Below are 11,561 nucleotides of genomic sequence, written 5' to 3'. Positions count from 1 at the left end.
TAATGTGTACTATTTTGCATTTCAGAAATCAGAAGTTTAAGTTTGTGTACTAAACTTATGGCCTAGGTTGTGGCAAGTGAAAGAGGAACGTTGTTGTGGAAGGAGAGGAAGTAAAGCTCAAATGACACATTGCAGTGATGATAAGAAAGACCCAAAGAACTGATCAAATGAAAAGAAGGATATTGATAAACAAGGACAAGGAAGTAGCTATTTCTTGTAGAAGCTCTTGCCAGCTTATTAATTTATTCAACAAGGACATATCAATATAAACAAGAATAAATTATCTGACTGAACCAATTAAAATTATATTGACAAGTTCAAAGAGTACGCAAGGACGAAAATGAACAACAAAAAAATAAGCAATAGCAGTATGACGTAATAAAATAGATATAATTTACATAGTGCATGTAAGGAAGAAGACAATAACCTATTTGATATTTTAGGTGACAGATTACTAGAATAGATAGAACTACAAAGGAAGAGTATTTTGAATATTGTTGATAGAATGACGATGTATTGGTGACAAAGAAATGTATGTAGACAATGCATACAGATTAATATTCCATTTAACTCTAGAGGATAAGTTTATCCATGAATATCTATGTTGTCGACTGCGTAAGATATTCTTACCTGATTCTAATTCAAACCTCAGACAAGCTAGAACATGCTAATTGAAAGAAGAGGTTTTAATTTGCCTAATACAGTCATTTTACAATAAAGTTCATGTTCCTAACATGGACTGTATTATAAAGTCAATAGAAGTTGTTGGTAGCGGGCATTAATTGTAATTCGTAGAGTATTTATTTTATCTAAAACATATTAACAGAGATATTAATTATTACTCTACAGTATATTTCACAGCAAAATCTCTTTAACTCAATCAAGAGGACATTGGACATTTGTCGTTCGAATGGAAAGCCCTGAGCTCGGACTTGCTGCTGCTGCTGACGTGATGATTCTTAATGTTCAGAGGTGTTTCTTCCCTGAATCTCGAATTTTTCAACTACGAGAACTGACCAGTGAGCACAAACAATTAATAGACCCAGCAGAATATGGGAATAAAGGCTAGTCATCTTGTTCAGTCGGATTTGGCTCGAATGCCTGGATGGTATAAGGTGCGCCTGCGATTAAGAGTAAAGTATAACGATCATTATTTCATAATGCCATAATTAAATGGTATAATTCGTTTCATTTCATATTCTGAGACTTGGATAAGGATGATTTTTAGTATGACATCGAATGAACACATTGCTTGACATTTCAGAACAGAGCAACAATTAATTTCTGAAACTATATCTTTAAACATTCGAAGATGTGCATTTCTCATGCCAAGTACCAGAGGGGATTAAACTTTTTCCAGACGGTATTTTTTTGCCAAGAACACAGCATTTATCGATATCCCTCCATGATGATCCATTTACATTTAATTTATCGAGCCCGGTATGGCTAGTATTGAAAGAAAGTGCAATTTGTAGTGTCCATGTTTTGAATTCAGTAATCACGAAAAACTTAGCTAATTCCTGCCTGTTCCTATTTTTGATAATGAGAATTATTTGATACTTTGGTAGATAAAATAGAATAAAATTCTAATATATCCACCAAAAAGTGTCACACAGCAAAGCATTTCAGTATATTGCATTCGAACTAACAACTTAAGGTGGATTTCATTTCAGCTGTTTCTCGGATGCATTGTGAAAATCTTAGGAGGTATTTTCATTCCCCAGTGTGAAAGAACACCACACTGTTTACCGGAAGCCTAACGTAGATTGAAATCGTCTCTTCATTGCCAACTTGAATTTGTGAAAACGAAAAACTTCGCATTAGATACGAGAGCGAAGACAATGTACCACAATATTAATGCTGTTATTAGCGACCATGATAGAAGGACCACAAAGTATTTTCAGTAAACGGATTCTGAGTGCGTAAGTTGCCACTATTCTAAAACACAGAAATATATTTTGCATCTTCACATTTTTTTTCTGCAGAACAGCATGTCGAATATGAAATTCCTCAGTAGCACGAGGTGATGTAAGGTTTTACTCCACGCAGCGCGGTTTTGTCCTTTTCCCGGTTTTAGATTTGACGGAATATCAATTCTTGTCTGCATTAATTACTGCAATCTCTATGAATGAGACATAGAAAATTTTCTTGAATATATTAAATTGAAGCGTTGGTAAGACCAACGTTTAAGTTGTTGAGAATTACGGCATAAGTAATTAAGGCTATGAGGTTAGTGTATTATGTCTGTTAACTGCCTTATTCTCTGAAAGTATTTTTTTTTTCACGAGGAAAAATCCTGTCAGTTATTTAACTCATCTTCAGTTGAAAAGGGCCCCTACAAATGTTTCTTGCTTCCTGAATGGGATTCGAACCTAAATCGTTCCTACCGAATGCAATTATCGCGATTCTAGTGACTATACTAAGGAGGCACTGAAGTTCAAGTGAGCAGTGGTATCCTAGTTTATTGGTTTATCTTCCCAACGTCCCATCTTGTCCTTGGAAAGGGTATAGATTTATATCGGGTAATCGCAGCGTACATTCTTACCATAGAATGAGATCCTATTTTTAACAGAAGGAAAAAGAAAATGACCGAAGTGTATATTCTTTGCTCCCTGGATTCATATTCAAATGACAGGGTCGAGGAAAGCATAATGTGTCTTCATTCCTTAAGCAGTCATGGCACAATATTTGCTAATGCCCACAGAATAAAGACAAAATGATAACCTTAGGAGGACACATAAAATCTTCAAAGACCCAAACCGTTCCCATAAATTGAATTCCGAGAAGAGTAGCAAAGTTATTGTTATGGCGTAAACAGGTTTATTAACAAAGAAATATATGTTTACACATGATGATATATGTATTCACAACTATGGGAGAAATCTTGGTCGAATAAAGCATTAACGATGGTAGATTACGTGCTCGAAATGGGTGCCCTGCCTTTCAAGACAGCTTTCGTAGCGCATGCGAAGATTCTCTGTCATCTTAAAGAACAAGTGAAATCTGCTGGTCATATCGTGTAATTTTATCCCTTAGTTCATCAAGTATTGAAGACGGGTCATTGTGGAATACCTATTCCTTCGACATACCCCCAAACGAAGGCATCAAGTGATGTAAGATCAAGAGAATGTGAAGCGTACGGGAATTCTGTGAACCTCGAAATGAGCCTCCCGGGAAAGAGTTCTGATAATTTGGCTCTAGAACCGCGTGATGTGTGACAGGCTGCTCCGTCCTGTTGGAATACCTGTGCACGAAATGGAATATATTTCCACGACACATCCTATGCAGATCCTGAGTGAACAGAACCTACACATTCTCGATGTAGCATTCGCTATTCAAGGTCAGAGTTATACCACCCTCTTCAATGATGTAGGGCCCAATTATGCCATCGACGGAAACCACACACCAAGCCACGCGGAGAACTTCTCGCTGCGAAAAGGTTTCTCTTGGACAAATTCAGGTCTCGAGAAACCAAGAAATTTGTCGCTTCGTCTGTTTACATGACCGTTTAGATGGAAATGTGCTTGGTCCAAGAACCGGACATTATGTAGGAAGGATGGATCTTCATAGACATTGGCTAGCACGTGTACAGTATTCCCGCCATGAAGGGTAATCTGTTGCTGTTAAACACTGACTCACCTGAATGACGTACAGAAAGGCACCCAGCTCCTTAAGGATTCTCTGCAGTGACTCTTCGGTATCCTAAGTTTTACCGCTGTTCGGCGTTGACTGCATTTGAGAGACTGGAACACTTGCTCCAGTACAAGCTAGTAATTCTCAATTGTTTTAACAGTTCGTGATCTCCCGAATGCCCTTTACATTTAGGCAGAACATTCCTAGTATTTCGGAACCTCTCGATTAAGGCAATGATGATACTATTGCTTGGGGCACGCTTACGGAAACGACGAACAAACTGTTCATCAACATGTCGTAGGCTTGGAACATTTGCTCTATCAACTCTATATGAATGAAAATGATGCTCAACAATAAACATATTATTATTACATGACGCCTCCAAGGAGTCCAAAGACTCATCGAGGGAAAATAAGGGAGGGCATCTGCTCTACAACTCTGTCTCCACCACTCAATCCACCAACTGACCGCAACTACACTAGCGCCGACCACCATCACTAATATTTCCACAGACAATCACAAACATCCATGACAACGGCGGGATTCGAACCCGCAGCCTTTGGGAGAGAGAGCGGATATCCTAACCATTCGGCCAGCCAGGCTGGCTTTTTCCAACGTCAGCACTATTGCTACAGCTAAATATAATGGCGTAGACTCTACACGTGTTCTTCTATTAATGCCGCAGTCGAACGGCATATCTCATAGCGCGTGTACGGAAGGAAGTGTCAAAATTCAGTACTTTTTTTCTTTTCTTTTTTTTATGCCATGCCTTATTTACAAGGAATACAATGCAGAGCTTTAAAATCTAATGCGGTACTAACGTACGATAGGTTGACCAAACAAATTCTCGTACATGGGCGAAACATAAAAAAATAACAGTTCCTAACTTTCATTTTCATGCCATTTCTGATAATAATTGCATGAAAGAATAATAATGAGAAAAAAGATGGTGGACGAAATGCTCAGCAATGTGGACTTATGGCTGAGGATAGCCATACTTTAAGTTCCCTTTCCCACACACATCTCTTCTTCGATCCCCGCTCAGATGTGTCGTAAGAGAACAATATGCTTTTACAGGCTCACAAATAGTGATCGGCTGTCTTTCAAGTTTTGTTACATATTTGTACACTATATTGAAATAAGCATCGGAATATCTAGTTTTGTAATACAGGGTATATGTATATTTTCTTGTGATTCCACCTTGCCTATACTAAACAGAGATACCCCTAAGGTGGAGAAATTTCTGATTCTGAAAAATATATTATCATGGAATGTTTTATCAGAAGCATCGGTGACATTTAGTAAAAGGTCGCGTAAGCCTAAATTATAAACCGATGGAAATGTAAGTGAACTGCCTCAGAAAGTCAAACTACAGTAAGAAAACAAAACTATTCCTGATGGACCAAAGGATGCGTAACAGGATGGTACTGAACTCTCAGCATTCCAATGTGGAAACAATTATCCAGAAATTGAGACAGTCTCGGTGGAGTGGGGAGGTTTTTCAGGTTTTATAGCAAGACGGCGTTAAGAGCAACATGGTCTTGGTTACCACCTAAGCCACAGTCATGGAAGCAAACAGTGCAAACTACGCTCCGACTTTCCTTACCATAGTTGGACGTACGTGATATCGAGCGATGGACCAGGTTACGTCCTCTTCCGAAAGGATAGAATAGTGTTGGTATGGTGGACTCTAAGGGAACTTCCTTTTTCCAAATGTATCATCCCAACTGTGAAGTTTCGTGTAATCAGTAACATATAAGAAAAAAGTAATAATCAGTAAAATAGTAATTAGTCAAAACAGTTCCAGATCTGTTTCCTAGTATGACCATTTACGTGGAACGTGCGCTGATGTACATCAGGAAACTTCAATACTGCCACAGACTGAATGCTACTTTCAACATAATGATGCACCTGTCACATCAGTTAGTATTGCGACAATGGTTGAGGAAACTGATAAGGAAAAGCTTGAATGGCCTAGACAAAATCATGATCTCGGTATGGCAGTGCACCTTGTTTTGAAGGAAGAATAGTTCGAATACCTGACTCATCACAACCTAATGATGGAGTGTATGTTTAGAAAGATGAAAAACAGTATCAGGACCAAAGTGGTAATTTAAACTGTGTGTGTGTGTGTGTGTGTGTGTGTGTGTGTGTGTGTGTGTGTGTGTGTGTGTGTGTGTGTGTGTGTGTGTGTGTGTGTGTGTGTGTGTGTGTGTGTGTGTGTGTGTGTGTTAGGTTTCTCTAGAATACAGCTATGCCAATACTTATATCAAAAGACATCATTAGAGATAAGAAAACCGCATAAGAAACTCAAAGATTGGAATCAGAGTTTCATGCCGAATATAGTATAATAAACTATAAAAGTATCGGCGATTACTAGCGTGAGCTAATGCACATAGTCCAAGTACGTAGTACAAACTCGGGCAACTCGCAGCAAAGGTGGTAAAGTTCTGCTTGGTAATTTCCATAATGTAAAAACACATTTCCTAGGAAATGTATGCTGTTATTACATTATGGCAGGAGGTCACTACCCAGACCGGTTTCAGCCTTTTTTGAGGCTTCATCAGTGAGTAGCTAGACCAAATTAATACCAAAGGGTATTACTATATTCGGCATGAAACTCTCTGATTCCAATCTTTGGGTTTCTTATTCGGTTTTAAAACAATGTGGGATTTAATATCCCCTTAATTTAAATAATGTTTATATCTCCGAAATAAAGCCTATTGGCTCTTTATATTTAAGTAACATCATTAGATTTCTTTAATGTTTATTAGATGAAATATCGTACTAGTGCCATCTACTAACATCATGAATAGAGAGGGTATTTTAGACGCATTTACTCACCTACCAGTTTATTTCTTTTGTATTTTCTAGGAGAAGGAAGGTCTGAATATTGGCAACCTTTTCCTTATCCCTTATCTTCTGGTTCCATGCACATGTAACCATTTGGGCTGCATTCTACCAGGAAGTATCATTGTTAAGGTGCATATAAATGAGGGAAAGAAAGATCTTTTGGGGGAAATGGCAGGAAGGGAGTGCCTTTTATAAAAATAAAAAAAAAAGATGCATTTTCAGAGAAATTACAAATTTCATATAATAATTATAGAAATGATTTTCTCGGAATTCTTGGCCCTATAATTTCTGTAATAAACATTTTTCAACTTAAAAAAAAAAACGTGGTTGGGGTTTATAAACAAAATATCATCAGTGGAACTACAGCAGCCATGTTGGGAATTTCCCCCCCTAAAATGGCTATTTAGTTCCACTGGAATTATCAGTACTGTTATTATAGTATTTACGGCGCTATTGTTAACATATTTGAAACATTTTAATTTTTTTTTAAATACTTTATTTTACCTATATTTAATGAGGTAAAATAGAATGACCTTATATAAACCGAAATGTCATGAATCATAAGAGACAAATCGTCTTGAACATACAAGTAACTCACGATGTTATTGGTCATATTCACGGTGTTAGTGGTAATATTACGACAAGATAAATATTGAAGTCGTATTATATTGTCTCAAAAATTCCAAAAGCGATATTTTCAGGGAAAGGATAAAGATAATAACTTAGAATTGCTGATTCGGTGGATTTTATACCATTTTGAACAAGAAGACAAAGCACATCCTTCAAGTGAATGCATACTACTTTATGTTTTGTCCGAAAGGTTATTGAGCACAAGGATCTATACTTGACATAACGTGTTCATATGTCTCTCGTATTAGGTTTAAGAAAACGTGTAGGATAATAATTAAATAATTTCATTTAATTATTAAAGGATATATTTATTTCCCTTGGTTATGAAGGCATCGGCATAGCATGAAGACAAGAATATGCATGTATGCAAGCAAACACACACACAAGGAAAACAAATGATAGATACACCTCGTGAAGATGCTAGTTTTTTTAAAGTTAGGACAACGTTGTATAGATGTTGCATATTCCAAAAACAGTCAGTCAGATTTTTTTTCCCACTCACTGAATATTAATGAGTCATTTGCATACTTTGCAACTTCTAAATAGCTCTAATGTAGCACCAATACCATCGCTCCTTAAGAGTTAGGCTAAATGACCTCTCAAAGCCAATTAAGAGCATTATAGAAGTTTCATTAATGCGATAACAGCGACAGTATTCGATTTTATTTATTCTCTGTATTTGTTTATTTTATTTTATAATTCTTCAACCCCACTGAGATTGGCTAACTTATCTTCAGTTGACAACACCTTATAATGACTGGATACGAGGCTTAGTCTATCCAACTAGGGGTGTCATCATTATTGCTGGAAATGCAAAGTTTTGATGCATTTTTTATGTTCATCCAGATAGATATTGGCATTTCTTCCTGTCTGCTTCAAGTAGGTCAGTTTGCAGGTCCAGAGGATCCTGTACACAATGATCTATGTGACGGAGTAGTTCTGATGAAAGGGTAAAACTTTCTAATTTTTGTTAATGTTTGATATAATGTCTTTTAAGAATTAACACTACTTTTTGGATGAAAACCGAATACTGTATATGGAATGGTAATGGGTATTTTTATATTGGGTTAAGAGAAAAGCATGTAGTTTGTTAAGGACGAAGGTCACTGGTTAAGTAAAGTGAAAAGTTTCACGGATTTGGATGATGGATCTGGCTCTGTTAGTAGTGTTTTAATAACCTGTTATGTTTGGAGGGGGGTGATGATGTGAGGGATAAATTTCAGTGATGAGCTATAAGGGGCTCACGGGGGGCTCGCGCAAGCCCTTTGTTAAATTTTTCTCATATTTGCGAGCCCCTTGTTCTTCTTGTTTACTTTTTTATTTTTTCAAAAAAAAATTTTTTTGAAACATATTAAGCGACAAACTCATATGGTAACCTAACAAAAATTAGTCTATTCGGCAGTGTATAGATTATTTGGAATTATTGTTTCAACGCCTCTATAACGAATGCGCCCAAGTTTGAAAATAAAATAAGCGCATGCGCTGTCTTTACCCTACTTCCTTCTGCTAGCCAATCGTATGGTAAAACCAGTAGCCAATCAAATGTTTTATAAAATATTATAAAAGATTTCATTCTTATTATATTTTGATAGTTTAAAAATGTTTTTCTTATGTAAGATAAATTAATACAGTTGATGGTGTGCAAATATCTCATATTTAGATCATGAAATACTTGTTTGAAAATGATGGCCTTTAGAGGTTGATTGTCCTCTCATACTTTTTGATTGCAATTTGTACACAAACTGTATTAATAAAAGTGTTTGTGTAAAATATGTCTTTTTTCTTCTTTTTTTTTTCTCGACGATGCGAGCCCTTTGTTAAAATTTCCATAGCTTACCGCTGGGGATAATGGATGTGTGAATCGGTGGTGGGGGAGTTTGGATGTTTGGATAATGATGTTTGGATATGATGAGTTGCTGAAATTCCAACGAAAAAATGGGAATTATTTTCCCTTGATAGTTAAATGAATTCTATATGAATGAATACATTTCTCAAAAATGTATTCATGAATACGGGGAGGGGGATAAGTTCTGATAAAAACCTAGAACAAAAATTATATTAAAGCAACTGATATAACCCAAGAAAGAAAGAAAGAAAGAACATATAAGGACATAAGGATATAAGAACATAAGTTACCTTCATAATTCTGCTACTAGTATGTTCTTTCTCGTGGGTATATCAGTTGCTTCAATATCATTTTTGTTCTAGGTTTTTATCAGAACTTTCCAGACCCCACTCCTCTAACTCTGGAAAGGGAAAACGAATGGGGCCGACCAAGTAATGTCTTTAATCTATTTTCAAGTTTCGTCCTTGGAAATATTTTATCATCTATCAAAAAGTGATGATTTAAACCCGCGCGCGCGCGCGTGTGTGTGTCTGTGTGTGATATGATTAGAAACAACTGTTTTGCCACATCAAAAGTGAAGTGAAGTGATATGATGCTGAAAGTTAGGTTTATCCGCCGACAGCAAAATGAGGTAATACGTGATCCACACAACAAGTAACTACTAGTACGGAAAACTGTTATCATTATCCACTGTACGTATACTCTGCAAAACCCACACAACTGGCTTACTCTGCCAGATCTAATCTGCTTATATTTCTTTAGCACTAACTCCTTTTTAAATTCAAGTTAGTACTCAAGGTTTAAAGATTTGATTATATTATCACGATCGAAAATATCGCTGTCTACGCTTCCTAGGTTCAAAACATAGGATTTTTGCAAGTTCTTAAAGATGGTCTATCACTACATTCATAGTATCAAGCAGCAAAAGAAAGATTTCGAAGAGAGCGTGTGTAGAGTAATAAGTAATCAGTTATCTTAGGTAACAAAATGTAATCCGGAAATTTTTGAGTGCTGGCTGAATTTCTTTAAATAACTCCTGCCGAGTACCGTCAGCGAGGTAAGCGAAAAACCGCTAACTCGGGTTTTTCGTCCTTCAGAACAGATAAACGGGCCCTTGAACACACGCATCTACAGACATAGGACACACCGGGAGGCATAAGGTAACCACCTTATCCTCGAAGCGGTCGCGGTTTCAAATCGTAGCCTAATTACGAACGTAACGGGCTACTAGGCCTAATATACGTAAGAGGAGGAAAATGCTTGAAAAAGTGTGACAAATAATTTTCCGAGTACACAGGAATGGAAATATTGATATTAGTTGGAAATGCGACGGAAGCAATTAAAGCTATGAAAACCGTATGTTGTAACAGTGTTTTACAGTCGGTCTGTCTGTTTTGTGGCAGGTAAAAGTTTCTCCCTCTTCGATATATCAGGATAATAGAGTAACAACTACATGTTTCTAAAATTTCAAAAATGAGTACTTTTCTGCCTACATGAGAAAATTTTCATCGTCTTCTATGATGGAGAAAAAATTGCTAGTCAGATTCCATTCTTCTCTTAATTAAACCCGAGTTTTGCTCATTGTTCTCTGTTGTAGTAGTGATATTCGGCGCAAGGTTGTACTAGAAGAGACACGGAATTGTCTGCATGATCTTTCTGATCGCACAACAGCAATAATCTGCTTGGCGGTGTGTTTGGTTGCAGATTACGGAAGCAGTACACATACATGATCGCAAAGATCCTTCTGAATTGCAAAATACTCCGATTCAAAATCCATGCGAATTCATGCAAAACTGCACTGCATAAATCCCACTCCTGTTAATTATCACTTCTCTTTGTTCTAATCAATCAAAAGTTAACTTATCCTCGAAGTAACATTCTTTTTCCAAACAAGTGCGTTTTTCTTTCTCTTTCATTATTAATATTGCAATAATATAAAATGTATTTATTTGATGTAGAAATAAACAAATAGTACGATATTTAACAAAACGACAAATTAATATTTACATTCTAAATAATTATTTTCGTGTGTGATTCAAAATACATTACTTCTCAAATATCTTAAAACCTAAGAATATCTATAAGTATATCCACACACTCTTTTTTGAGACGAAGAATTAAAAAGAATTGAATCAATGAACTCATCAGCACATTCTATGTATCAATGCATAGACTAAAAATTTTAATGATATTCGTCTTGTTATTTATTTTATTTTATTTATTTTAATTTCATTTATTTGTTTTTATCTTGTTATTTATTTATCAATTTTGTTATTTATTTCAATTTAGAAATCTTCAATTTGTTTGGAAACGCGAATCGCTTCTTGAGAATAACTTATATGAGGTCTTTCGTATCAAGAAAATAACCTTTATAAGGTTCCTCTAATGACGAGAGGAAAAAAGTTCTTCCAAAGATTTCCTATCTCAGGAAGAACTTTTATGAAAGTTTCCTGCAGATTAGAAATCGTTTAACCGATTTTTCGATTAAATGCCAATGTGGTTGAACAATACCTTGAACATTGGAAGTGAGAGAGTTCCGTCATCCTATTTGCAGCCCTGACCTGGCTCCTAGCAATTTCTATCTGTTTGGCTCATTGAA

Source organism: Typopeltis vanoorti, chromosome 4 (assembly GCF_054136105.1).
Source record: "Typopeltis vanoorti isolate ZY-2024b chromosome 4, IOZ_Tvanoo_1.0, whole genome shotgun sequence".
NCBI classification, from domain to species: domain Eukaryota; kingdom Metazoa; phylum Arthropoda; class Arachnida; order Uropygi; family Thelyphonidae; genus Typopeltis; species Typopeltis vanoorti.
This window is presented reverse-complemented; position numbering follows the sequence as displayed.